This window comes from Lottia gigantea (genome assembly GCF_000327385.1).
Source record: "Lottia gigantea unplaced genomic scaffold LOTGIsca_50, whole genome shotgun sequence".
NCBI classification, from domain to species: Eukaryota; Metazoa; Mollusca; class Gastropoda; family Lottiidae; genus Lottia; species Lottia gigantea.
Window position 1 is genome coordinate 1,679,948 of NW_008709716.1, and position 13,371 is coordinate 1,693,318.

Sequence of the window (13,371 nt, forward strand, 5' to 3'; positions counted from 1 at the left end):
TTCAAGCAGCTAAGGAAGCAGATAATTTCTTGCTGTACATATTTCATATATCAATTCTAAATCAAATGTGATTTCTTTGGTTGCTCTAATCAAAATGATGTCAAATCAAAATTATAGAGAATTATTTGGTCTGTGAGAGTAATATATTTTCGAAATTATGTTTGAAATTGTAGCAAGAAGAAATTACAAACCTTTGAATGTCATGTTCTAAGGGAGTGCTTGGACGAGACAAACCGTGCGTTGAGTAGAAAAATGGTGGAAATAAAACATCTAAAACAGCTTGTGTCTTCACTTCATGTTCTCTTGTAACATAAACATCATCTTAAAAATATTTTTCTAAAGATTTTTTCGGCTATAAATGAATGTAATGATAAACTTATTACTTACTCAAGAGTATTGATCCACGACAATTTGATTCCAAAACATGATGTATGACACAGCACCGAAATTCAACAAAATTCAATGCTTTTCTCTTCGACAAAATCTTATATTGATGATACTTCAATCTATACATATCTTATTGATATTTGTAAACTAGATTTACCAAGAAATGATTCTTCTGGTACAAGAGACATACTATCTGGCAAAAATCCTGATGGTGGTCTACCACTGTCATAACTTTCAGCAACACTAGACTGACACTGTCTGGATTCTGATGACACATCAGCAGCTGTTTCTTCTGGTTGATCATCCAGGGATTGATCCCCAATTTGCTTTTCCACATTGGAAGATGGTTGCTGAGTTGAATTTAAAGTATTATTGTCAAGTTGAGGTACATTTAGAGAATCTGTATCTGAAGCTAATGAAGGTGCTGGTGTTGATGGTAACTGTTCAACATTATCCGTAGGTTCATGCTTTTCCTCTATTGGTTCACTTCGATCAATAGTTCCTTAAATATAAAATAGCGATGCCATCGTAATACGCCCACATTTGTTATGGCAGCTAATTTGTCCGGGAGGTTGACAAGAGTAATCAGTAAATAATGCTTCTGAGAGTGAAATTTACATATTTCATGGGTTTTCTTTACAGTTTACATTTCAAGAACAAGGGCAATAACCCATAGTAAATATTTTTCGATTTGTCTGATTTTCAATAGGGTTCATCCTTGGGTGATAACCAACACTCAAGCCAAATTTCGTTAAAATCCGTCAAGAATTGTCCCTTCTAGAGTGTCCACAAACAATTCAAGAACAAGGGCAATAACTCATAGCAAATATTTTTCGATTCGTCTGATCTTCAATAGGGTTCATCATTGGGTGATTACAAACACTCACACCAAGTTTTGTCAAAATCCATCAAGAAACCAGCTCTCTATCGTGTCCACACTCTATCGTGTCCACAAGCGATTCAAGAACAAGGGCAATAACTCATAGTAAATATTTTTCAATTCGTCTAATTTTCAATAGGGTTCATCCTTATCCTTGGGTGATTACAAACACTCACACCAAGTTTCGTCAAAATCCATCAAGAAACCAGCTCTCTATCATGTCCACAAACAATTCAAGAACAAGGGCAATAACTGATAGACAGACAGACAGACAGACAGACAGAAAGGGGCGAAGACTATATACGCCCACATTAATGTGTGGGCATATAAAAATCATATCTAGGTCATGACAAACTAATACCCTAATGATTTATGAACCTTGTTATATCTCCAGATTCAAAAATTTGACAATGATTAATCGGTACTTTCAGACTAACATAATTGATAACTACCAATATAATCAGGTTCACTAGGCTGTTGTACTAATGGTGGAAGAACTAAAGTGGTTTTATTTTCTGTCTTTGCTGTTGATTCAATATCTACAACACTTGAAAAGGCTATACTATTTACATCAACTTTATCTCTTGTATTGCTATTAAAAAGAAAAAACAAATTTAAATAAAAAAAAGCTTTCTAAAACATATTCTAACATTATGTTCAACAGTTACATGCCTAGTTAAATTTACATAATAGTGAAATAGTTTTCTTCAATTTCAACTATTTATTCTATAACCTTGACCTTCCAGATCTATCAACATTTATTCCAAGTTCGGTCAGGTAAAGATTGCTTTTGCTCTCAGCTTATGAAATGGCTGATTTGAAAATGATATGAGAACAATCTAGTAGATGGAATTGGTTTGAATGTATCAGTAACCGTACACATACTACAAATTAAAACTCCATTTAATATGGATTTGATGCTTTGTATAACATCACTATACCTAGATCTTTGTGATTGAGGTAGCCTTGGTTTATCAGTGATATAATTAGATGTTTTTTGTCTTGGTGATAAAAAATATATTTCTTCCACAGTGTAAGCTGTAAAAGTAAAATAAATTTGCATGAGAATAAAATTTTCATTACAAAAATCATAAAAAAAACCTCGTGTGCCAAAATCAGTTTAAAATAAGATTTTCTTAGAATTTTGACATTAATATCTAAAGATAGCTTGCCAGGCAAGGTAATATACGCCCACTGGCAGCTTTGATTTTAAATAAAAATATTTGGCAGTACAGTAATAATTACCAGTATGAAATATTCAACCTTCAGACATACATCATAATATTACCAAGTTTCATTAAAATCTATCAAGAATTGGGCCTTCTTCAGTGTTTACAGGCTAAAACGTAAATGCATTTTTAAGAACAGGGGCAATAATATTTTTCGATTTTCGTTAGGGTTCATCTTTGGGTAATTACATACACTCACACCAAGTTTCGTCAAAATCCATCCAGAATTGTGCCTTCTAGAGTGTTTACATGCAACAAATTGAACGCATTTTCAAGAAAAAGGACAATAACTCATACCAATTATTTATTGATTTTTCTGATTTTCAAAAGGGTTCATCCTTAGGTGACAACAAACACTCACTCAATAATTGAACCTTCTAGAGTGTTAACAAGCTAAAAATTAAATGCCTTTTCAAGAACAAGGGCAATAACTAATATTAATTATTTTCCGATTATTCTGATTTTCAATAGGCTTCATCCTTGGGTGATTACTAACACTTATACAAAGTTTCATCTAAATCTGTCAAGAATTGCGTCTTCTAGAACGCATTTTCAAGAACAAGGACAATAACTCATACTAAATATTTTTCAATTTTTCTAATTTTCTATAGGGTTTATACTTGGGTGATTACAAACACTCACATCAAGTTTCATCAAAATCTGTCCAAAATTGTGCCTTCTAGAGTGTTTACAAGCTAAAATTGAACGCATTTTCAAGAACAAGGGCAATAACTCATACTAATTATTTTTTGATCTTTTGATTTTAAATTGGGTTCATCCTTGGGTGATAACAAACACTCACACCAAGTTTCATCAAAATCCGTCAAGAATTGCGCCTACTAGAGTGTTTACGAGATGTTTTAAGAACAAGGGCAATAACTTAATGCTTAATATTTTTCGATTTTTCTGATTTTCAGTTGGGTTCATTACAAACAACCATTCCAATTTTCGTCGAAATCAATCAAGAATAGTGCCTTGTAGAGTGTTTACGTGCAATTGTGGACGGACGTGCAATTGTGGACGGACGGACAAACGAACGGCAAAGGACGATAATATACATTATTACTACTAATTACTACTATGTTAAATTACTACCAATATATATATATTATGTGGCGATTGGAGACTACTTATAAAGATAGCTTGCCAGGCAAGGTAATATACGCCCACTGGCAGCTTTGATTTTAAATAGAAATATTTGGCAGTACCGTAACAATTACCAGTATGAAATATTCAACCTTCAGACATACACTTCTTTTGAACTTTTTGAGACGATACTGAATAAGATTATCAAAATCTGTCAAGAATTGTGCCTTCAAGACTGTTTACAAGCTAAAATTGAACGCGTTTTCAGTAGCAAGGGCAATAACTCATACTAATAAATTTTCGATTTTTCTGATTTTCAAAGGGGTTTATCCTTGGGTGATAATAAACACTCATGCCAAGTTTCATCAAATTAAGTCAAGAATTGTCACCTCTAGAGTGTTTAAAAGCTAAAAATTGAACGCGTTTTCAAGAACAAGGGCAATAACTCATAATAAATATTTTTCGATTCTTCTGATTTTCAATAAGGTTCATTCTTGGGTGATTACGAACACTCACACCAAGTTTCGTCAAAATCCGTCAAGAATTGTGCCTTCTAGAGTGTTTACGAGCTACAAATTGAACGCGTTTTCAAGAACAAGGGCAATAACTTATACTAAATATTTTTCAATTCTTCTGATTTTCAATAGGGTTCATCCTTGGATGATTACGAACACTCATACCAAGTTTTGTCAAAATCCTTCAAGAATTGTGTCTTGTAGAGTGTTTACGAGCAATTGTGGACGGACGGACGGACGGACATGTGTGGGGGCAATATACGCCCCCCATATCATGCGGGCGTATAAAAAATACATAAATGATCAGAAAATGAGGAAACTGGTGCTAACTTGGCTAAATCGATACAGAGACCAGACTTGCATGCCAATGGCAGTTCCTTGGACTAAATGCTCGAAGAACTGGTATTTACAAATTCTCAAAAAGGAATAAGTTAGTAAAGCCGTCACAAGTGACTTAGCAACTGAACCTGACAGTCCAAGATATGGAAGAATTGGAAGAATCTGCTTTACAACAAATGAAAAAACAATAATAAAGATAACTAGAGCCGTGCCACTGTACCAAAGCAGTGCGCATCAAACCTGATACATCGGTGAAACTAGCATTTTAAAGTCATATTGGGAAAAAAAAGCATGGTAACATTCGGTAGTAAAAATTCGATAAACCACTCAATGTGGTAGTGAAAAGACGCATTGATTTGATAACATTGGGTAGTAAAACGTGTTAACACTCGGTAGTAAAATGTCGATTTTTATAATCGCTGTAAAACTGATAATAAACACCGCACAATACAAATGAAGATATATTTGAATAGATCTTGCTGAGCACAAAAACTTTTGTTCTGGTCAAAAGGTCAACAAAGGTCAATTAAAAGTAATATGAGCCTTTGAAGTTTCGAAAATTGCTGTTTTCGGACGTCTGCAAAACAGGAAGTATATATTGGACATCAAAGATCAAAGTAAGAATGGTCATCCTAGGTCAACAACCTTTGACCATGCAAAGGTCAAAGTCATTTATGTTAATGTTCAAAAATGAATTCTTTTAAAATTGTTAAACCTATTCCTTTTTTTAAAGTAAAGAGTGCAAACAACTGTAATTTTATCACAAATTGTCTTAAATAGTGAATTATTTTCGTGCAAAATTTCTAGGGTGACAATTGCAAACTTTGCGAGTTATGACAAATGCAAATATTTCAGGTAAAGGTAAATACACACCGGATGTGCCATGCCTACTTCAAAAATTTTATTGTATCTGAGATGAAGTGTACATTATAAAATAATGTTCAAAATTTCAAGTGTTTACAATCATTAGATCATGAGATATTTGAAGTTATACGTTTTTTAAGGCAGTGGTTACCGTCGGTAGATTATAGGCACCGTGAATTTACGCACAGTTACTTTAGAAGTCAGTACAAAATTTTAATTTTTAAAACGCGCAATTTTGATTAAAATATCAAGTTTGATATATCACCAGAAAGGAGAGATCATGCACTTGAAGAATATATAAGAAATTTTTCATATGTTAATTAGGTCACGTGACAATTGCCTATAAAACGGAAGTTAATGTTGCACAACAAAAATGATGACATATTCGGATAGATCTCGTCTAAGGCTACAACTTTTGTGCTTGTCACAAAGTCACCAAAGGTCAAGGTCACGAGATATGAGCCTTCAAATTTTTTTACAATAATGCAAAAAATCAACCGGAAATAACTCAAAAGCAAAATCGAAATTCAAAAATCGGCTCCCACACGATTGTGAGGAATTATTCACTGTTAATATAGACCTTTAAATAATGCAATTCCGATTAAACCCTGATCCCAAAAGTACTTTTATAGAGAATTTTGTCATTTCAAGATGGCGGCTGATCTAATACTTCGGGACAAATTTTATCATTTGAAATCTTTAATATAAACAATTCTAGCATGTTGCAATAAGAATTTTTCAAATATCTATAAAATTCCGGAAGTTAAAATTTGAACCTTAAGAGCCAAATGACGTCAAAACCGGAAGTGATACAAAATATTTGAGAACAGAATTTTGTTCGCAATCAAAATGTCTATCAACTCGTAAATCTTCAGATCGATCAAAATAAAATTGTAAAAGTTGAAAAAAGCGTTTTATGACAGATGATGATGTCAGTTGATGTGTGACATATGCAGTTTTGGCTGGGCGCTCTGACCAGAATTGGAAAAAAAAACACTGCAAAACACTGCAAAACAAAGAGAAACACACTGCAATAAATAAATATAATAAAATAATGAAGTAATGATTGTAACAATCTATAAACAAAAACATACATGATAATGAAATACCCCTGAATACTTGGGGTAAGTTCTTCAGAATGTAACTAATGAATTAACTGCAAACTATTCTTTTAATTTGTTCTCTGTAATTTATACACTTCAAGTACTAACTAAAAATAACATGATTTAATCAAATATATATTTTTTTTACCGAATCTAGTCGCTTCATATATTTGAGCTGTAGTTATATGTCGTGCTCCAGGGCTATAATTATTACCAATGGCATCACTAACTTTACGAAAATGCTTCTTTTCTTTTACTGGTGATGCCTGTGTATACGAGCCTCTTTCTAAAATCTTCGGTGTTTCACTAAACGCAGGCTGCAATTAAAATGTTTAGAAGAAACATTTTTTTCTCATTTTCACACAAGAAAGAAATATAAAGTCGGACATTTTTTTTTTAAAGAAAACATACTTCTGGAAACGAAATAGTTCTAGTTCTAGTCAAACATCTTTAACTCATTATTTTCATCTATGGATATATATCCCGTCAAATCAAGTTTGGTGTTGTACCATGCCATGCAGTATGCAATAAGGACAATTTTGTGTATCTGATTGGCATTAGTTTTGGCAAGGGTTTTGTGAGATCTTTGACTTGACTAGTCATTGTCCATGTCAATTTCCATTCTTAACTCTTAGCAAATAAAGTGGCATATTTAACAATGAAGAAAATAATGTGTAATAGAACTCATCAAGACTATGCATGCAACAAAACATACAAAACTGAATCTGTGTAGGACTAATGATTGCAAATGACTGCTAATGACATAAATGACTTTTGTCTCCATAAAAAAACCTATGTAATTCTGAGACTGTAGTAATTTATGATCTTAATCAGAAACAAACTATTGATCATAATCAATAAATGATCAATATTGAATATCAATGAAATATAAAGTATAAATAAGATATACTATCTATATTAAACACAGCACTGTGATATATTACACTTGTGTTATTTTTCTATATCTAATTTCCTGCTGTTTAGAGCTCAACTATCAGTTTCTTTATTACATTAATATCCTGTCTAATATACTTACTTGATTAAATTGATCAGAGAAATACAATATTTTACTTCTAATTTACTGCAGATCATTTTATCATTTAATGATGCTTAATGATTGATTCAAGCCATTACCTGATATCTTTAAACTAAGTTATCATATTATTTAGTACAAAATGGAGAGAAATAATTAGAAAATTATACACCTTTGCAATCATCATGTAAAATGAAAACATTTTCATATTTATCTTATTTGAAAGGACCAGACTTTAGATTTGTCATATTAAATAATTCTATAATGAGTGGCAGGTCAAAAAATGTTTAGTAAAAATGCTGAAGATTTCAGAGGTCCAAATAAATTTCATATTTTAACAAAAAAATTATATAGACAGATAAGGAGAATATATAATTTAGTACATTATATAATATTTACAATAAAGATAAGAAACTATGAATATATACGACCCCTAGGTCATCTCACCTGATTTATAAACTTTACTTTAATTCTTATATTATGTACTTAAACTTTGATAAGTTAATAAAGAGTACTAAATCAATAAAGAAATATTAAAATTTAGATTGTTTTGAAAGCCAATGACTTAGTTTATCATAATGCTATTTGATAATATCTTGATAATATTCAAGACTACAGGTGTTTTAATATCACTGTTGTCATGCAGTTTGATTCCAGTGTTATCATAGTATGTTAAAAAAGTGAAATGTTGCTCTTTCAATGGTTAAACCCTTCATGATAATAAACATGATAACCCGACTTAGAGCTTACTGACAATATTCCCCAAATTTCAATAAATCAATAATTCAAATGTATAAATAATATAGTTTTCCATCAAAACCACACGTCAATATATGTTACAAAATAGGAGCTGAAAAATTGTTTGATAAAGTACAAAGGTTGAAAAATATGTAAAATTTTGTTTTTTCACTAAAAGAAGATTTTGTTCTGACCTAGGATATTGCGAACAGTTATGTTTACATAATAATTTACAATGTTTCAAAGACTTTGCAGCTAAATCAGATAGGACTATCTACACTATGTACCTTACAACAAACAAACAATCATGATATAATGTTAAAATAAGTTAACTTACAGGTTTAGCACTGAGTGGAGGTAAATGTGTTATAAAGTCAGGTCGATGTTTAATTTCAAATTCATTTGGCTCAGCCACTGTCACTCTGTGTTGTACATCCTGCAGAAATCATGAATAAAGATTCAGGTACTGCATAAAATATTTAGATGTTAAAAAGACTTAAGTATAAGCATGTTGACATAATTTAATGCATAAGGAGAAAAACATAATTAAAATTGATGTGCATAGGTGATAATGATAGCTGAATTTGTAAATATCTTTAAAAGTAATCCAATTGATGGTAATTTGCTTTTTCATGTGATATTCTAAAAATAAGGAATGTGATATTCCAAAGGCCACATGCTATTCTTAATGAAAATGATGGTGATATTTCAAAGTTGAAATGCCATATGAGAAATAATTTACTTCATTTCAAAAGATAAAAATATTCATAAAGTTAATGATGTTCAAAAATTCTGTAAATCGATATTTGTGATTTAAATTTCTGATGTAAATAAATCATTTGAAAGAGTAGCCTAGTGATTGAAATTGACATTAAAAGTAACTGAAGTAATAAATATAAACTTCCAAATAAAATTATTCTGTCTGTGAATAGTTATAGTATGTATATATGTATTAGATCTCTTAACATCTGGAAGCACTAATATTTAAAAAATATAAAAAATATGTATAATGCAGAAACAATGATTTCAGTTTTTACATATAACATAAAAAATATATATCCTTTACCTGTTCAAGAGACATGATTATCCTTAATTATGTAAGGCTACTCGATATAATCCTTGATATTTACTATCACTTTCTTTCAGTGTAACATCACTTACATATTGTCTTCATATCTAAAAATACTAAACACAATATAATAATCACATAAGAATGCATTATATTTAATACACTTTCTGGAAAAAAGGTTTCAACCTAAAATTTAATGTTTTCAGTTGCATATTGTTTATGTCGAGTATTTATTGTACATATAACATGTTTGAAAAAAAAAACATAATAAGAGAAAGTTAAATCTTATATTTACCAAATAGACATTTGACACTACGAACTTGGCAAAACAATGTCAATGCATAAGTAAAGGGTTGCTAAGGAGGTTGTATATAGTAAATTTCTAATATATTGATAGGTCGAGAGACAACAATAATATATAGAAAATGTTTAATAGAAATCACCCACTATCAAATATCCCAACTAATAATACAGCCCTTTATAATACCATACCACTGTTGAACTTTCAAATCATGTTTATTCTAAACTATTCAAGACTATAGCCACAATTCTCCAGTCCTAAGCAGTCAATAATCAATTTCTATCTGAAATCAAGTATGAATAAATCAAACAATCAAATTGAAGGGTAGTCTTTGATTGAAAATGATTTAATGGTCAACTATCTTTATTACTTGTTCATTGATATCAGTGGGGGGTATAAAATTCTGAAATTCTGACAAATTAAACCATTTGCTATTCTGAATTGTACAGTGTTGACATCTAGAATGAATCAGGAAAGTTGTTGTTTATTATTAGATCTATTCTAATATTTGGGTTTCGATCTACATATAGTTATGTGAACTAATCATTAAGATCAGTTTGCTTTATTGTTGTCTTAGATTTGTAAAGGTTTGCTTGCAAAGTTTGCCAAACTTAAGACAAATTATTATCATAGTGAAGCAAAAAGTTTTTCATCCAGGCTAAAATATAAATAATGGTTACAAAATTAAAACAGGCAAAATAATGTGTACAGCTGGTAAGAAACAACTATGTTCAAAATCATACTACTTAATGAGGCAGTGTGCAAAATTCCATAATTAAAAACATGATAAATAAAACTTGAAATGATTTATTAAGCATGCCATTACCTCTATCTATCTTCTTAATCAACGAGGCAAATAATTATATAAAGGGCAGTATGTAAAATTTTCATTATCAAAAACATCATAAATTACTCAAGAAAATATTTCTAAAATATGGTATTTACATCCATTAATTTATTTAATCAAACTGAATTTGTTTGAAAAGTATAATTAAGAATAAATTGTACTATTAATTAAGTAAGCAGCTAAATCTAGTTTTGGTGTTTGGTCTCATAAAAACTTGATACATTGACTTGAAATTTTCTAATTACGTTGGCAACATATTTTTCTACAATTAGGTGTTTATTTTGCTTAAATCCGTACAGTTGTTTTCTAACACTAACCAAAAGCAGAACGTAAATAGTTTACATAAACCTTTTAAAGAGACAGGTGTGCCAATTTGGGGGGTTGATTTTAGTCTTGAATGGATGTAAATTGTCTTCAGAAGTTCTAGAAATGTATGAAAATCACACAATTCCTTTAAAATACTTCAAACTGGGAATTTTACTTACTATTTCTGTATATGTCTTTTCTATACATCACAGAGTATTTTAACAATCAAACGCTGATAATTCTGGACACACATGGATTTGAAGGCTCAAATTTCGACGTTGAGCTGTGAACACTATTACTGATTAGCTCAACTGAAAAATTCCAGTTTCTGATACTAAAGTATGATTGGTCAAACATAGCCTCCCTTTAGTTTGGACGTAAAATATTTAATTGCAAGATTTTCTTTTAGATAAGTTATGAAACACATTTCTGTAATATTTGGTATATAATTTTTAGCGATTTGAGCACTTGCCACTGTAAATATGAGGCTTTTCAGCACTCTATTGGAGTGAAAATATTGTATGTAACTTTTCAAGATAAAAATGATGTCCAAATTTTTCAATAAATACACCACTATTGGATGACTTATTATTAAACTCGAATTTCTGGCAGGATTTACTATATTCAAAGTTATATTGAGTCCTTTGATGACAAATTTTGAGTCCATCTCTATATATGGAAATACTGTAAAATCTACATAGGTAATCAATGTTTGTGCCATTGGTATTTGAGCAAATAGATCTCCTATACACTTTAACAAGACAGAAATCTTCAATTTGCATCATTATTGGTATCTTAACCAAATGAATTGAATACATAATATAGGATATTGATCATATCAGCAAAGCATTTGTCTAACACAGTCAACTACATCACATCATTTATCAGCTTATTTCAATTGTAGGTTAATTCTAGAGAAAATTAACATTACCAAACACCAATGCGATTTTTGATGTACCTGCTTGGGCAAAACTACACTGCGTTCAACAAGAAATCTTTAACACTCAAGGGAATTTAAAAGCAAGACTTATGGTTCAGTTCCTCATCCAAACGACTTAATAATTTATCCATGTCAACTATCATGTCAAAACTACTAATCTGAATTATTAACAAAGAACAACTCAGTGTACCATCATTACATATGCCAAGAATAAAACAAGGTCCTCCAGGTGAAGAAGAAAGTGTCTATTCTTCTGTACTACCACACAACCAAAGAGTTTTCTGATCTTTAATTTAGACAAGTAATTTAGACAGAAATCAAATTCCATATAACTGGAGGTGGTGATAGTGAAAATTTGGTGGATCTAATGGATCAAGAGAAAGTCTTTCCTATTAGAAAAAGCAGAGGTAATTTCCTGGCAATAAATAACCTGAGGTTGTATGTCTGCAGCCACGTGGCCATGACCACCTAATGATCAACTTTTGCAAATAAACCGTGAAATCACTATTTTATTCACAGGATTTCTTAGGACATTGATGCACCTATACAGGATTTTTATTTGCATTATTCTTATAGATTTATTTACCCCATTATGATATAAACCATTGTTTGTTATTTCCTCCCTTTATCAATAAATACTACAGTTGGCTGAAATGAGTCGGAAACATATAAGAGACTTCACAATAAAGTGCAATGTGAAATTGTAGCACACAAAAGAAATAAATTTATCACCTTTATTTGACAAAATATACATCATATCACATAGGTGATAAAACATCATAAAATTAGCATAAATAAATCATAAAAACCTCTGTTCTACTTTCACTGAGAGTCAGTAACAGACAGGGAACAAACACAAGCTGGAGATTTTTTAATTAGGATAAATAATTTATGATTCCAAATATGACATTAACATACCAGTATGTCTTGATTCTTTACCAAGTTATTTCAAATGCATCTAGTCTCATCTGTAATGTTAACTTGATCCAAGAGTGATAATTGATGCAAGTGCAAATTATATGTAGATTTTATTTCTCAAACTAAACAGTTGACTAGGAGTTAAAAGTTAATCTAGAGCCTAATGAATGAGATAAATTCAAATCAACGGTTAACAATAATCGATCGACTAACAAATATGACATTAATTGCAAGGAACCAATCACATTATTGTAATCCAAATCTGGATTTATCTCAGTCATAATTTAGTTTGGAGTTAGATCACTGGTTCTTAAGGAAATGCCACTGTTGAACAAAATTGAGAACAAAATAAAAACAAAAATGCCCAAATTCAGGACATAAAAATTATAAGTTATAAAAAGTAACTTTCCTTAAACTCATTGATAATATGAAAAAGAAACAAATGAAATCAATTTTATGCATTAGCTAGCATTTATAAAATGAAAAAAATTACCAAGAACATTATATTTGCTTTTCTGTAATAGATTTTTTACCTATAAATTCAATAGATTTTGGAAATAAATGTTTGAATAATAGAAAATGACTCAAATACGTTATCTTTGCTGGTTTAGGCAAACTTAATCAATTCGAACATATTGAAACATTGTCATGGCCACGGAATATATCTATAAATATATATCTCAATTTATGACTTATTACAAAAATAATCACACTCTATAACCATTCTCTGTGAATTTGATTTTTAAATGATCCAGGAAAATAATTGTGTATGCCTTCTTTTTCTGCCTTCTTTCCTAGGAAACTATTCCATTTTCA